The sequence below is a fragment of the Herpailurus yagouaroundi genome, unplaced genomic scaffold (genome assembly GCF_014898765.1).
Source record: "Herpailurus yagouaroundi ecotype Mexico unplaced genomic scaffold, PumYag 67416, whole genome shotgun sequence".
Lineage (NCBI taxonomy): Eukaryota > Metazoa > Chordata > Mammalia > Carnivora > Felidae > Herpailurus > Herpailurus yagouaroundi.
Genome location: NW_024420231.1, coordinates 195341 through 211490, shown reverse-complemented (window position 1 = coordinate 211490; position 16150 = coordinate 195341). Strand labels below are relative to the sequence as shown.

Here is a 16150-nt window from a genome sequence, read left to right as displayed (position 1 = left end):
TGGTGAGGACCTGCAGGGCACTTCCCCTGTGCTGTGGTGTATAACTGGAGTTGGTGGGCGGAGCCGCAGTCAGACCTGATGTCTGCCCCCAGCCCACCGCTGGGGCCACAGTCAGACTGGTGCGTGCCTTCTCTTCCCCTCTCCTAGGGGCGGGATTCACTGTGGGGTGGGGTGGCCTGTCTGGGCTACTTGCACACTGCCAGGCTTGTGATGCTGGGGATCTGGCGTCTTAGCTGGGGTGGGCAGGCAAGGTGCACGGGGGCAGGAGGGGCAGGCTTAGCTTGCTTCTCCTTAGGTGATCCACTTCAGGAGGGGCCCTGTGGCAGCAGGAGGGAGTCAGATCCGCTGCCAGAGGTTTGGCTCCGCAGAAGTGCAGAGTTGGGTGTTTGCCCGGAGGGAGCAAGTTCCCTGGCAGGAACTGGTTCTCTTTGGGATTTTGGCTGGGGGATGGGCGGGGGAGATGGCACTGGCGAGCGCCTTTGTTCCCCACCAAACTGAGCTCTGTCGTCCGGGGGCTCAGCAGCTCTCCTTCCCTTTGTTCTCCAGCCTTCCCGCTTTCTGAGCAGAGCTGTTAACTTGTGACCTCCCAGCTGCTAAGTTGCGCTTGCTGTGGGAACACAGTCCGTGAGGCCCCTCCGCTTTTTGCAAGCCAGACTCAGGGCCTCTGCTTGGCAGGCGAGCCGCCCCTCCGCCCCGGCTCCCTCCCGCCAGTCCGTGGAGCGCGCACCGCCTGGCCGCCCTTCCTACCCTCTTCCGTGTGCCTCTCGTCTGCGCTTGGCTCCGGCGACTCCTTCTGGTAATCCTCTGGTGTGTTTCTGGGTTATTTAGGCAGGTGTAGGTGGAATCTAAGTGATCAGCAGGACGCGCGGTGAGCCCAGCGTCCTCCTACACCGCCATCTTCCCTCTCTCCGTAGTTGATTTCTTTTTATAGGCCTATGGAAGTACTTTACCCCAAAATTGTAAAAGTTCTTAATTATTAAAAATAATAAACCAAATAGTTGTTGAGTTCTAAAACCACTGAGTTGTCCTAATAATGTCCTAATAATTAATGAACTTTTCCTCCCTAAAATGCAATACTGATTGATCCTTTAAAGAATACTTATAAAGAATCTTTTTCATTCTAATAGGATTAATTTGGTAGGAGACCATTGGCTGCTTTGCTTTCCCACTCTACCAACAAGTACTTGCATTGTTTGCCCAGTAACAGATTTTCTATAGCAGATAGTCTTCATCCAAGGTTAACTAGCATCTAGTGGCAGGGAAAAAATACTGTTTCTGCCCATAGGTACAGCATGATGAATTTAAATATCTCATCTAAGGATGAAAGAAGCTTTTTAGAAGCTTAAGTATGTTGAAAAATGTAGCTTTCCACTTTCCATTTCTATTGTTGTCCAACAGATAGATGCTATAGGATGGTCCTACATTTTCCACGACATTCACAGTTCTGCATTTTATTGATAAGCCATCTTTATGTGTCCTTTAGCAGCCTATTTGATTTTTGACTATTTCTCTGAATCCTGTATGGGATGTGTTTCAAAGTACACTAAATTCTTATATGAGTACCTCTGTCATTATTCCCTTCACTTAAAAAAAGGTAAACCTGAAGCAAGTCTGCCTTGGAACTCTTGTGCATTGGAAAGAGATGTTTATACAGTCTATGCTGGAACACCTATGATTAGTTAGAATTAAGTTTGGGTGCAAGTGACAGAAAACCTAAATAAGAATGGCTTAAACAAGATAGGTTTTTTTCTTTGATGCATTCAAGGGCAGAGGTACATAATACGACTGGTATGGTCTAATCCTTTGATCTTACAGCTCTTCCATGCCTGGCCTCCATTCTGAAAGTTACCTTGTGGTCAAAGAGGGCTTCCTCTAGCCATCATGTCTGCATTCTAACCAATAAGGAAAGGGATGTGAAGGACAAACTCCTCCCTTTAAGGACACTTCCCAGAATTGGCACACTCTTCCTCCACTTATATCCCATTGACTGGGACTTAGTCTCCCTGCCACAAGTAGGTGCAAGGATGACTAGAAAATAGTCTCTATGCTGGATGACCATAAGCTTAGCTAAAAATTTGTAATTTTGTTATCTTGAAACAAAGATACATTGGGGAAAATTAGATGTCTGTGCCATACTGTTCTCTGGTATGGAACTCTTGGTCAGCAAAAGACCATTACATTAACCTGGCAGCTGCTGCTAGAAAAATAAAGGAAGTGACTAAGTTTCTGGTAGAGATTCCTGAAAGAATTACTTATAAGGCCTTTTTTCTCCTGGCTTGCTATATTTTCAGAGCCCTTCAAACCACAGCATATGAAAACTCCTGCTTGCCTCAGAGGTCTTAAAATGCCTTTGATTTCAACTGTGTATCAAAACTTCCTATACTGCTGTGATAAGAAGTTACTTTCCAATTTTCCACTCTGGCATAATATATCAGGGGGAGAAAAAATTATTTTCTTATGTGCCTGAACTTTTATTCTTTTCCAGTTTTGTCATTTTTAGTCACCACACATTGAAACACCTCTACTGACGTTAAACCTATCTACATAACCCCAAATTAATTGCAGTTTTATAGTTGATTAAATAATAACAACCACTGTGTTTTGAGTGCTTACTCTATGCCAAGCATTGTGCTATGGATTTCACTTACATTATCTCATTAAATCTCCAGAACAAGGTAGGACTATTATTATTGCCTGTAGTTTCTAAACAGGGGAAACTAAAAGTCAGAGAGTTTACATAATTTGCCCAAATCCCCACAGTTAGTGAGTAATGGAGTTCAGGATTCATACCTAGGAAAACTGAATCCAGATTCCCACCAATCCTCTTACCTGGCCTTAATCACAATATGTCCTGATCGGTTGACCTTATTCTATATGAAAAATCCAAATCTGTGCTGTTCAATATGGTAGTCACTAGCCACATATGGCTATTTACATTTAAATTTGAATTCATCAGAACAAAATTGAAATCTCAGTTCTTGAGTCATGCTAGACACATATCATATGCTCATTAGACACATGTGGTGGTTATCATATTGAACAGTGCAGATATGGAACATGCCCATCATCATGGAGTCTCTTGGAGAGTATTTACTGATCTAGATAACTCAGGTCCTAACCTGGCTATCTTTCTGGCATGAATTATCTGTCTGTCTATGTGGATATTGGCCAAAGAGAAACATGCACAATATCTTAAAGAAGGTAATTGGCTGAATTTATCAAATTTCCTCATAAATTCCACATTTATAAACAAACATTTGAATGAAAATGTGAATATTCCTTGAATACTATCTCTGAAATAATCACAAATCCATTATCATATCTTTATTATAACCCTATTGTTATATAAATGTGAATATTTTAGTGGTGAAATCATTCAGACATACAAAATCAATTCTATATAGTCAATGTCTGATATAACACAGCTTAATCTATATAGCATACATGGCATCTGTTAGTCCTTTCAGTGTTATAATAGGGTAACTTTGGTTCTTATTATTTTCAGCATTGTGCAGTGAATATTTTGACAATGGTAAAAAGAAAATAAGAAATGCAAAGATACATATCTGTGTGTATCAGCTAAGCACAATTGCTTCTAACCTTGTCCATTGCTATTTTATAAACATAGACTAAAGACTAAAAGGTGGATGCTTAAGAAATAAACTTAACAGAAGATCATGGGAAAGGGGAAAGGAAAAAAAAGTTAGAGAGGGAGGCCAACCATAAGAGACTCTTAAAAACTGAGAATAAATAGGGTTGATGGGGGTGGGAGGGAGAGGAGGGTGGGTGATGGGTATTGAGGAGGGCACCTTTTGGGATGAGCACTGGGTGTTGTATGGAAACCAATTTGACAGTAAATTTTACATTAAGAAAAACTAATCAATTTATAAGATTAAAACTCTTTCCTATTAGTTTCATAAGAAAAAAAGAAAGAAAGAAAGAAACTGGATTCATGTGTGGATTTAGTATACAGTCAAATGCAACTTCCTATCCTTTAGAAATGCTAGTAGTTACAACTTCACAACCTTTGTGGTAAAAGTACCCAGTCTCACTAAATCATGCCACCTTTTACTAAAAAATCCCAGCGGGCTTACCTATTTGAAAATGCTATATTAAAGAGTACTCTGGTAGTTGGCCAGGCAAAGAGCAACCAAAATGCCTTAATACACTGCTGTATTCAATTAGGCCCACTTTTCTTTTTTCAAAGATGAAAGGGGAAACTTTTAACTTTAAAAAGCTACATTTTCCTGTAATTTAAATATATATACTCTTCGTGTGCCAAAGAAAACATATTCAGACGATAAATTAGCAAACACCTCAGTTATTTTAGTTTTGAAAGAAAAATGACAGGTTTCTTCCTGAGCATCACAGCCAAATCAGTAATTCCCCTGCCTGTATTATTTGTAAATTAAGGAACTCCAACTAAAAATAATAAAATGTCATGGCAAGGAAGCATGTATTCTCACCTCCATATACTGGAGGGTTTTTTTGTTTTGTTTTATTTTGTTTTTAGCACAAATAGGTATTCTAGGAAAAAAAAATAGACTTGCATTTCAATCAAAGAACATCAACCATGGGACAGAGCAGTGATTGTCTTTAAAGTTCCATTTAAAAAAATAATAAAATAAAATGTAGTATTGAGGATAAAAAAAATAAAGTTCTGCTTTAATGCACTTATGAGATAGAAGGGGGCTTTCTGACAATTTTTAGCACCCTGTGTTGCATTGTCTAATTTAAGGTACTATGTAAAATCCAAAAATACACTTTGTTATTATAAAACCCACACCTCTTAACTGGTTTAAAAAACAAGTTTTCTAAAGCAGGGATAATAATTGCAGTCTTGATTTGAATAAATCAAGAAATCTAGGGTTAGGAGACACAGATAAGATCATCAAGACTAAACCTTTTTTTTTTTTTTTTTTGAAAGAAAAGAAAACATAGCCCCAGATAACTTATCATTAGCAGTGGGTAGATAGATCAAACCTTGAATTCTAAAAGAGGAAATCTGAATGTGTCTCAGCTCTTAAGATTTATTGTGGGACTTTGGCTAAGTCACTTTCACTTTCCCTGGACCTCTTTCCTCCTCTGTAAAAAAAAAAAAAAAAAGAACCAGTTAAACTCCTTTTAGATCTTAGGGTCTATGTATAATTTCTTGTTTTATGCCAAAGGTTAAGAAGCTAGTTAGTATTTTAGCAGATTCTAAAATACTAAATTAGCCAGAATACATTATGATGGTGATGGTGATGATGATGACAATTCATTTAATTTGGGGAAGAGGCTAAACTCAAGCAAGCTATTATCAGGAGTTCATTTTAAAAATGGCTTCTACGAAGTATTTTTAAATATTTAATTAAATATCTCAAACCATAGTCTTAGACATTCTAATTTTCTATCACCTACTCTAAAGAGTGAGGTCTTATGCACAGTGATAGCCATAAAGTCCTGACTGATCATGATTGCCAGTAAACATTCAACTCTTTGTATTAAATTTCACTCACTGAAGCTTAAAATTTGTCTTGAGAATTTAAAAATGTTTTTCAACAAGGGTTAAAAACTACAAAAATGCTTTCTTCTCAACTTTTGGTTAGACAGTTCAATTACTTACAATAGCCTATTCACCAAGCATACCAGTTAATGAAGGTTTTACTATATATTCTCCAAGCTAGCTAGTAAATTAATTAAGTGGAACAAGTAAATTTTTTGGCCTGGCTGAATGTCTACACTGATGTGATTGCTTGGATTTAATGTACTGTTTAGGAAAGGGCAAATTGCATGAAGAGCGACATAGGTAGGTATGGCTAAGGCAAAGATACTTTATATATGATGAGCATAGTCAGGTTTTATTAGACATAGTTGAAATTGTTGCTACCATGATTACACAGCTTCCCAGCCAACTCAGTAAATGATACTGACACCTCTCACCTACTTTGTGCAATAATGGTTAATCAATTCTCTTCTTTGTCCTATTTCCTATGCCAAGTCATAATCTAGCTACCTTCATCTAGTAGCTTTCCCTTGCAGTGAATCATAGGATCTTTCTATCGTGAGGAAGAACTGGGGCTTTTCATCATTGCATCTCTAGCACAAAACACAGCACCTATTACATAGTATATGCTTCATAAATGACTAATGAACTAAACAATGGAACAGGAAGCAGGAGTTATTTTTGATTAATAGGTTGCTCTTTCAGGGCCAGTTTTGTGGGTATCTTAAATTGGATCCCTCAAATTTTAGCCAAGATGAAACAGCATATTATCTGAATGTATTTAGAAATTTACTTCTCCCTGGGCGCCTGGGTGGCTCAGTGGGTTAAACATCCAACTTGAGCTCAGGTCATGATCTCACGGTTGGTGGGTTCCAGCCCAGAGGCAGGCTCTGTGCTGACAGCTCAGAGCCTGGAGGCTGCTACTGATTCTGTGTTTCCCTCTCTCTCTGCCCCTCCCACACTCGTGCTGTGTCTCTCTCCATATCTCAGAAATGAATAAAGGTTAAAAAAATTTTTTTTAAGAAATTTACTTCTCCCTTTTCCTGCCTTTGCTGTCATTGAGAGAAAATTGGCCAAATATTTTATTAAAAATTTCATAGTTAAACACATATAGTAGAATAAATTTAATAACTGAATATATTGGAAACAAAGGAAGCTTCCAAAACAAAGGTAGAATCATTTTGCAGAGTTGTTTTCCTTTGCTCCAGGAAAAAAGAAAAAAAATATATATATATACATATACACATATACATATATACGTATATATGTATATATATGTGTGTGTATATATATATATATATATATATATAAAACTTAGAATTAACTCAATTTAGATGATGACATTGACAAAGTGAAGAAGGTAAGAGAACTCTTCCCACAGAAGGGAAGAGTTGACACATTAAACAAATACTTTCTTCTTAAGTATAAGCATAACTCAGCACCAAGTGAGGGAGCTCCCATGTCAGTTTCCATGATGAAAGCCAAATATTTTAATGAGGGTAATCACAGATACAGTTTTCTGCCTAATTACGTCAAAGCTTAAAAATACAGGAGTAGGATCAAGTCCATTTTATCTCTAAGTGAAATCCTGACAACCAAGAGCAAAAATGTTTGTAAACTGTTGGCAGATAATTATCAACAGTTGTCTGTTTTAGAGGTAAATACAAATATGCATGCTAGGGACATGCTTCATGACTGTTGATTGACCAAAAACCGAGGTACAGGAAGGATTCTTCATGTTGGAAGAGTTTGGTTTCTGCTTTATCACTGATTAAAGGAGAAGAATAGGGTTTAACACCGGCTATAATGTTGATAATGCATCCCACACTAAACAATGATAATAGGCTCTTGCTTCTATCAGCAGCATGCAAGCTAGGCATTTTTGCCAGCAAAATTAAGGGCTAGTCTTTGAGGAATTCATGTTTCCATCTTTGATCTTTGTGCCAAAGCATCTAATCAAAGATCTGGCTACGTTTATCTTCATTATATACTTACCAAGGCCAGTGCAACTAAATGCTAGGAGACCTTCAATTTATTTCATGGAAAGTATTGAACATTGTTCTGCTTCAACCCTCCCGACAAAGGTTTGGAGCCACTTGGTCTAATAACTACCAAATAGGTGGGAATTGTGCCTGTCAGTCACCTGTCAGCCAGTTACCTTTGTGTCAGGGGGAAAGCAAAACTGTTGAGTTTCTAAAGTCTACTGGCCATGTGAAGAAAGCATTTTGAAATAATTTAGAGGATTGCATGTTGTATTCTATAGAGTTTTCTGGAAACAAAACTATGAAGATGAAACAAGAAGTTCAATATAGTAAATACATTTGATTGTCAAAAATAAAACCAAAACATGATGGTAATGGAATGTCTAGGCCTTGATGAGTATCAGGTCCAATTTGAATAATTACGTCAACCAGAAAGGTAAGGATTTGAGAGGTCATATAATACACAGAGACAATACTCTGATTTCTATTTTGACTTGTAATAAAGCTTCTGTAATGGAGTTTGATGAAAACTAGTGGTTATAAAAAGTTTTCCTGGGTGGTTTGAGACCTAATCTCCTATTTAGGTGATTATTTACATTAATTTATTTCTTTCAGACTCATATAAATATCTCTTATTGACATCTCATCCTAAAAAACACTAGTTTCACACTCTGGTTAGGCATCCCTTTTTGTTTGCTGCCAGGGTAAGAAGTGGGAAAGGTTTGGAGGAGCAGAGAGTCAGGACTAAAATGATTTTCAGAAAAATCAAACACTGGTAATATGGTCTCAAGAGAGTAACATACTGTCGGTCTTGGAGAAGAGCTAGAACTGATGAATATGAAGAACACTGCAAAACATGAAAAACTCTCAGTGTTCAAATACATAAAATATATCCCTTTTATGTAAAATGCTGGCAGTGCAGTTGTGCTGCCGTAGTTCAAAGAAATGTGTGTGTGTTTTACTGTACTTTGTTTTAATTTAATTATTGTTTTATAAGTTGCAGTGATTAAGACCTACTGCATAGAAGATGTTACCTCAGGCATGAATTGCATTACATGATAGGATATCTGGCTGTTTTGGGGTTTATCTGTGTTTGTGTCGTTGTCTCTTGCCCCCATTCCTTGCTTTCCAATTCTGGAGGGAAGTTCCCTGAGGTGGTTTTCAGATTAGCACTGCTTTTACACACTGTGTAAAAGGGAGGTTGGAATTAGCTGAACATTGCAAATTACTGGTGGTGGGAGAGACTGGGAATACAGCTGAAGGGAGGTATGAAGACTTTGAATGGGAGGCAGGCTGAAATGAATTGGCACAGAAACCTGAAAGGCATTCTGTTTTGAAACACTGATGCCAAATTTTCCTTTATTTCCCAATTCTCAGAATTCTATCTCTTTTTGCTTCTCCTTAGTACTTCAGTGTGGCAGTTGCCTTTGTTCTTGTACCAGAACATGTCTTCATCAGTTTCCCTTGTGATCCTGCCTTCTTAGCATATCTAACCCTCATTGCCTATTAATTTTTAACAAATTTATATCAAAAATTATACTTGCTTTCCTGAGTAACAGTTTTCTGAAGCAAAACCTACTAGCATCAACTGTGATACTGACTTAACCCAAATGTGTCCTCAGAGCAGCTGTTGACATTTTGACTAACAAATATGGTCGTAAGGGACAGAGCAAGTGAATTTTGTCAGTTACATAAATGCCTAGACTAACTAGCCCCGTGGAAATGTATTTCTGACTGGTGTCTCAGGGTTATAAAACTCAATAAGGACCATGTTTTTAATAAATACCAATGTGGCTTATGAGAAGAGCTTGTGAACTCTCAAGTCGGTATACTCAAATAATTAGTGTTTTGATGGTGGATAGCCTTTCATTTGTTACCAAGATTCTTTTTTCCTCTCAACACACATTTAAAATTTTCTTTTGGGGGCGCCTGGGTGGCACAGTCGGTCGGTTAAGCGACCGACTTCAGCCAGGTCACGATCTCGCGGTCCGTGAGTTCGAGCCCCATGTCGGGCTCTGGGCTGATGGCTCGGAGCCTGGAGCCTGTTTCCGATTCTGTGTCTCCCTCTCTCTCTGCCCCTCCCCCGTTCATGCTCTGTCTCTCTCTGTCCCAAAAATAAATAAACGTTGAAAAAAAAAAATAAAATAAAATAAAATTTTCTTTTATTATAAATATGTCTCAGTACAAATAAGGCAAATTAGGACAGGGTATAAAAAGTAGCAGCAGGAATATCACAGCAAACTTTGCTTTAAAACTAAGGCAGAGAAGGCAATATAGATTTCTAAATGACATGACAAAACTCTTTCTTCCCCAATTCCTCTTTGAAAATGCTGAGTTAATGTGCCGTCTCTTTAAATATAGAACATATTTAAAGCATATTCTGGACCAGAAGTCATATAAGGAAGGTGCTTCAAGGATATTCCACTTGGAGGGGCACCTGGGTGGCTTAGTCAGCTAGGCCTCCAACTCGATTTTGGCTCAGGTCATTAGTGAGGTTGTAGGGTTCTGTGCTGACAGTGCAGAGCCTGCTTGGGATTCTCTCTCCCTCTTTCTCTGCCCCTTTCCTGTGCATGTGCACATATGCTCACATTCTGTCTCTCTCTCTCAAAATAAATAAATAAACATTTTTAAAAAAGAATTTTACATTTGGAATAAGTAAGAAGGATTTGGTTGGTGCTGATGAATTAAAAAGGAGTGTCAGTTATAAGTTCAGATTTCAGCTTTTAGAAATTAGAAATTGCCTCACATAGTTACCAGTGTCTAGGCCAATGAGGGGTATCTATGAAACTTTAAAACACAGAAACACACACATACACATACATGCACACATACACAAACATGCAGAAACTTCACCCAAATTTTCTCTCCATTGGCACTTCAGATTCAGTAGATCTGGAGTAGGGTCTGTGCATCTCCATTTTTAAATGTTCCATAGGACATTCTGATGTAAAACCAACATTGAAAAATCCCTGCCCCAGATATTTAAATTTGGTCTGGAGTTTGATGCCATGTAGGTGCTTTATTATATAACAGATTTATTTAACAAATATTATTTGCCAAGGTCTGTTCCAAGTACTTTAAATATTAATTCACTCAATATTTTACTATCAATCTTATGGGGTAGGTGCTATTATCACCATCCCCATTTTGAAGATAAAGGCAAATAGAGGTGCTTAGCTTGTTCAAAATCATACCAATAATCCTTTATCATATCTAAAAAAATATTAAAATGATATCCCATAGAAATGTATTTATTATTAAGTTAAATGTATTTCAAAGTCCCATAAACATTGTGAAAATAACTATGATGGTAATTTATGACATTAATCAGAGTGAGAGAAGATACCTGGATCTCATTTATGAATATTAAGGAGTATATGAAACAACTTTACTCTCTAAATCTTCTAAAACAAAATGAATAGCTGAAGAATAGGCTCTCCAGTGAAATTTTATTCTGGGGGAAGCAGAGAGCAAAATAAGACACAAGTGTATTTTAGTATGTGAAAGGTTGAACTATCATTAAAGCTTATGATTATAGTCTTTCCTCCTTGCATTTTTACAAATAATAATAATAATAATAATAATAATAATAATAATAAACAACTCTGGTCTTCTTGATGACCTTAAGTTTGACTCAAAAAAATACCAATAGTATGACCTGTTACTACCAAATTCAGCAACCAGAACTTCAGAATCGTGTGCATAAATTCACTGTTCTGTGTTTGTTAATCCATAGTACTGTGCTGACCTTTCAAAACAGTCTTTTATTGCTAAGATAGAACTGAGAGTAATAAAGAGACCTGGGTTTCTAATTTCTAGTTCTGAGACTAATGGTTTCTATATTCTTTGCCATCTCAAAGCCTCAATTTCTTCATCTGTAAAAAGGATGAGTTTGCTTTGGATGATCTCTCCAAGATCTCTACCAGTATTAACGTTCTGTTAAGAGCCACTGTGACAGGTAGCCCATGGCTTTTATTTCTTCAAACTATTTGTTCTTACCTCCCTCCTGGGATCTATGAGTAAGCATCAGTTAGAAAGAATGTAGTGCTCTGTGGTGGACAGCTGACTTCTCTTTCCTAGCAAAAATGAACCTGTCAGCTTTCATTAGGTCTTGTCAGGTAACATCTTGCTCAGTGATATTTTGAGATTGAAGTAGTGTTAGGCTAACATTCAGTTATACCATGGTTCTAAAGAGGCAGTGCATTATATTCTTTTTTATTTTTAATCCTTTTTCAGTTTTATTGAGATGTAATTGACATATCCAAATGTTTTTTGAGTAAACTCTACACTCAACGTGGGGCTTGAACTCATGACTCTGAGATCAGAAATTGCATGCTGTACTGGCTGAGCCAGCCAGGCACCCCTATATTCTTTAAATTCCCAAGGCAAAACATGTAACATGGTTAATGGGATGCAAGAAATTTTTCCCTATACATTTTAATGCTTTAATTTTGATATTGTTGATGTTGCATTTGGTTTTGCCATCTTTTAACATCTGTCAAGATCAGAAGAAAAGTTTTCTGGAAAATCTCATTCTGGTGATCACTACTGAACCTTTTTGCGTTTAGCCAAGTTGCTTCTTTGCTTGTCCCCCCAAGATAGCAGAAGGTGAAAAGAACTTCTTCCTAAGGAAAATGGCCCAAGAATGATCAAGATGGGGGTGGTGGTTAGGAAGTGAGAGAGGATTAAGGGCTGTGGAGTAATCTTTTTTTTTTTTTTTCCAACAGGATTTGAATTGTCAGGGCCCCTTCATTATCAACCTTTCTCCTTTAATCTAACAGAAGCTGTTCTTACTGGGATTGATTTTCTCTTTCTTGCTTTACTTCATCAAACTTTCTGGTGAGGAGCCATGGAATAATTTATGACATTCTTTCTCAGGTATCAACAAGTCAGCATGGCTAGACCCTGCTCCTTGGCCCCTTGCCTGGGTGAGAAAGGGCTTTCCATATCTTCTTTTGCTGGACATAGGATGGCTTGGGATTTTCGTGATGTGCTTGTTGCCTGATATTTCAAGAGTTGCTCTAAATTTGGCTTGGGAATCTCCCACGCTGGGCAAGGCCAGGCTAAAAGGGGCTGTTGTGCTCCTTGGAGAAGAGTAGCTCATACAGGCTCCTTATTATATGGGGAAAAGAAAAAATCCACTCCTCTTCCTCTGGCCCCAACAGAGCCTCTTTTTTTTCTAATTAATACTTAATTTGGCAACAGCGTTTGCTATGTGCCAGATACCAAGGAAATAGTTCTTAGGTAATATCCTCTACCAGGAAGTGCATTGGAAAGATTGTAAAAGATTGAAAACAATATTTTTTCCCAAAATTATTATAGTTTTTTAAAGAGGTATTGCGTTTTCTTACATTTCTAAAGGAACCTTATATGCACCTTTCAAACAATGTGAAAGCATACAGAACAAAACATGAAGGTCCTCCTTAATCCCTGTCCCAACCTCAATGTCTTCATTTGCATTTTCCAGTTCCCTTTCTATGTATTTACATACACAAGTATATATAAAACTATGTGATTTTTTTGTGTCCAATAAAACTTTCTACAATGTGAAAAAATGTTCTAAATCTTTGCTAATCGATATGGTAACTGTTAACTACATGTGGATATTGAATACTAGAAATGTGACTAAAGTGAGTGAAGAACTGAGTTTTTAATTTTAAATAATTTTAATTAGTTAAAATTTTAATTTTAATAGCTGCATGTGGCCATTGACTATTATATTGGACAGTGTAAACCCAAATAGCTGGAATCAGGAACTCATACAAGAAAATAGCAACAAGAGCACCTGGGTGGCTCGGTTGGTTGGGCATCCAACTTCAGCTCAGGTCATGATCTCATGGTCTATGAGTTTGAGCTTCACGTTGGGCTCTGTGCTGACAGCTCAGAGCCTGGAGACTGCTTCAGATTCTGTGTCTCCCTCTCTCTCTGCCCTGCCCCTGCTTGCTCACTCTCTCTCTCTCTCAAAAATAAATAAACATTAAAAAATAATAAGAAAAGAAAAAGAAAATAGCAACAGTGTGAGAAATACACCTATGTGATCTTGGGTACCAGAGTTTTCCTGGAGATGTATCATCTCACTTAATCTTCACTTCTTTTATCTGTTAATTATAGAACCTATCAACAGCAGCAACTGCAATAGCTCAATCATCACCACCACCAATGAGGGAATGCAGATGTTGGTGACTTAGGGTCTGATCTTAACTCTGCAACACCCTCAGAGACAGAGGGCAGTTCCCCAAACCCCGTGTGCTTCAGGTGTTTACTTTGTCCAAACAAGATAATAACAATTCTTCCTATAGGGTTCCTGTGATAATTAATTAGAAACACCTACTAAATCTCTTGTATACTTAAGATATATACATCCACCCACCTGAAAGTGTTTTTTTTTAGAGTCACCCACAAAGGAGACAGTTTCTTTTATCTACTGGGATTGTCCTGACTTTAGTGTAGATTTCATGAGATATCTAATTTTTTTACTGGGATGTGTCTTCTACTTAACATAAACCCCGATTACACGCTGTCATGTAACATTTGAGGTAAGAAAATATTGCAAGTTTATCTCCTTGAGATTCAGCTGGTGCTGCTTTTATATTCTTGATCCTCCCTTCATATTCTTAGTTCTGAAAGAAATGTAGGCACTTTTGACTATGTGAACCTTGTCACAGTTTGATTGGAATAATGTATTTTTGAAACACATTTGAAATGTATGCCTGTGACATACTCCATTGCATTATTGTTTCTCTAAGATCTACTGGAAATGTCAGACTGTTTAAAGGGAGTTGTTAAATGTTAATATAAGACTGTTGATGAAGCTCTTCCAGAAAAGGATACTCTGTAAATCATAACATCAATCTAAATGGTTAATAATTAGCTACTGTTAAGTCAAGCTAATTGTGGGAGCAACCAGTCTGAACTGGTGGTGAAATCTGAACAGAATATGTGAAAAGTTGTGCTTGGTAGTTGGTGATGAATAAGAATCATGCTGGGCCTGCTTTAATGAAAGATAAGATTCATTTGTAATTGTAATCACTGTAATAATGGGATGGAATTAAAGTATTTGAAAGCACAGTTTGGTCTATTAAGTAGTTTGAATATTCCTCCAGCATTCCTATTTCTACTTTAATTTGCTTAGCAAAGCTTTCTTCATTGATAATGCAAGGTCAATTTAAACCTAGCCTGAGTTCAAATGATCTCCAAACTTGAGTTTTCATGAAGTCCACATTAATGAGGACTTATTACAGTAATAAGTCTGGAAAGACCACAACCTAGAGAAGGCTAATAGGTTATGCTGTCTTTTATTTTACTTAATTGCTTTGTTTTTTTTTCCTACTATAAATTTCACGCTTAGTGTCATGCTACATATGATGTTGGGAGTAGAAATCTTCTGAAAACAGAACTAAATGTGTATTTTTAAATAGAGACTAACTTAGTGTCAGTTAATGTTCAATGAGTGTAACATCAGTAAAGGAAGTAGATAATACAAAAATGTTAATTTTTATTACTAATCTTAAATTGTGCTTTAGGGTGAAGAAAAATCTTAACATTATGGCTCAAGAGTCAAGTCAACCTCGATTAGCATTGTTGTACATTAATAATGAAAATAGTTGAGCCCGATTGGTGTCACTTAAAGTTTTTGTGAATCAGGGATATGGCCTTACAAATTAAATAGTTTGAATACCAGATAAAGTGTCTAGAGAAATAATTCTTATTAAAAAGTTAAAACCTTCACTTTTCCTCTAAAGTAAAATTTATCATTGGTATAGAATTACATACCATGCACTCTGCAGCATGAAAAAGATGGAACTTTGCAGACTATAAAAGTGTAATAAAGGAGGTACTAAAACTGGTTTTCATTTAAGTAGATTACCAGTGTTTTCTTCCTTAAATGGAAGAAGTGTTCTGTACCCCTCCAACCTATTCTCAGCCATGATGATACTCTTTCTACATGCATGATTTGACACCACTCCATTTGAGGATGCTTAAATGTCCCTTGTTACTTCCATCCTCAACTCCAAAACCTTTTTTCGGTTTAGCAAGAAAAGAGCAAACCTATAAAAATGAATGTGCAAAAATCTCCAACAAGTGTAAAGATAAGCTAAATTGTAAGGTTAGTGAAGAAGGTCCCCATTGTTCTTCTTACTCTCTCCATGCTTCTCTTCCTCCAATCCTGCGCAGCCCTAATACACCCAGTGGGCTTCACCCTAACCCAGGATTTTCTAGTGCAATGCACCAGACAAACCTGAACTCCCCTTCACCACCTCTTTCTCCATCCTAGACTGATTCTGCAAAGCTTACTTGTTCTGAGGGATTTTATCAGACCCCTGCTATCAAGTGTTATTATTAGTAGTAATAGCAGTAAGAGGAATCATAAAGTAACAATGAAAACAATAGCCAGTGTTGAGTACACTGTTTTATTGTGCTCCAGACACTCTTCAAGAATTTTACATCCAGTGCTTCATTTAATCCTCACTTTTACAGATGATGATATTGATTAATGACTTGTCTAAGGTACCACAGTGAGTAAGAGGACTCACTCTTATTTAATTACAAGGGTCCAATCTCCTAACCACTGTGAGTGTATACTGCCTTCTAAGTTTTAGGAAAAGCAATAAGAATTAATATCCCAGAAAGTGTCTTGAAAAAGTCATTAATGGTTGTTATCTCTTAGCTGTTTATAGTTCAT

At 37.3% G+C, this 16150-nt stretch overlaps 2 long non-coding RNA genes across 2 annotated transcripts in view; one reads left to right on the top strand and one right to left on the bottom strand.

Annotated features, from left to right (window-relative positions):
- The window catches only part of LOC121024983 (uncharacterized), a 710013-nt gene that overhangs the window by 573162 nt on the left and 120701 nt on the right, over window positions 1-16150 (top strand). The gene's annotated exons all lie outside the window — the stretch shown is intronic.
- The window catches only part of LOC121024984 (uncharacterized), a 162616-nt gene that overhangs the window by 145427 nt on the left and 1039 nt on the right, over window positions 1-16150 (bottom strand). The window lies entirely within an intron of this gene.